The following is a 1,257-nucleotide window of genomic DNA, read 5'->3' as shown; positions in this document are numbered from 1 at the left end:
AATATATCCAGTGATCCTTTCTGCGAAGAGAATAACTTTTGAAATTTAATCCGAGTGTTAGAAAAATAATATATTTTGCTCCGTAAAAACATTTACCATGGGAGGTTGGGAACCATCATAACCACGCGGCAACGGATATGTTTACCCGATAACTAAATCCTTGACCATGGGTCATTGGCTTGTTATCATTTTGCTTTCCCGTCTCGTCGTGCCACTGCAGCTTCTTACCTAGTCATCTCCCTCGTTGTCTCAAGGCGTTTGGTAAGTTCCCTCTAGCATTATTTTTCGGGATGCTCCAAGCCGAGCAACGGCCTAATATTTAACCTACTAATATATCCAGTAACATATCATCAGATCCCTTCATTCGGCGACTGTGTGTGATTGATTTTGACAGTTTGTTGCCCTTGTCAAAACGGTCTTGAGATCTTTGGTCCCTCGAACTCCATAAGGCGGCCATCCTTGTTGTGCGGTGGCACCGAATCATGAGAAGGGGCATAGTAGAAAAGAAAATAGCTTTCATCCAGGAGTAGATCAACCTATAGCTTGAAGGTACATCATCACAGTGGTATGGAACAATGGGTCATGTATGACCCAAAACAATATCACTAGCTAGAATCCACGGTTATTAGGGGGTTTCAATGCAAAAGATAAAGAAAAACTTATAGAGCATATCAGTCGGTGGCTCGTTCACTCCTATCACGACGACAGGGGGGCTCCATCTGTGATGACACTTAATCTAAGACTATACGCTGCATACGGATTGGGATGGGAGCTTATCCCTCGCCGACAAACGGCCTCCTCCTCCTCCTCCTCCTCCTCCTCCTCCCCCTCCTCCCCTGTTGCCATTATAGCGCCCGACATTCCCCTCCTCTCCTTATGTGTGTGTCGACGCCTAGTTGCCTGGCATCCTCCCCCTATCCTTACGCGCTGGCACCACACAGTACATTATCTTCTTCTCTTCCGTTGACGAGGCCTCGTGCAACCTCTACCTCCTCTCCTCCATGATGCTAATTAACTAGCCCTCCTTCGTCCTCGCCCCTCCCACGAGCGATGAACCATTATGTATCCTTTTCCTCGTCCTCAATGCCAGATCTACTTGAGGAGGAGGTGTTGATCCTCCCATATTGCTCCGTGCCATCTCGTTGGAAGTATGCGCGCACGTGCGTGTGAGTGTAAAAGAGAGAGCACGGCGCCGGTGTCTGGACCAGATAAGGTTAGGTCCTAAGATGAGCCGGGCTTATATAATGCCTAGGCGCA

This window comes from Triticum dicoccoides, chromosome 1B (assembly GCF_002162155.2).
Source record: "Triticum dicoccoides isolate Atlit2015 ecotype Zavitan chromosome 1B, WEW_v2.0, whole genome shotgun sequence".
Lineage (NCBI taxonomy): Eukaryota > Viridiplantae > Streptophyta > Magnoliopsida > Poales > Poaceae > Triticum > Triticum dicoccoides.
This window is presented reverse-complemented; position numbering follows the sequence as displayed.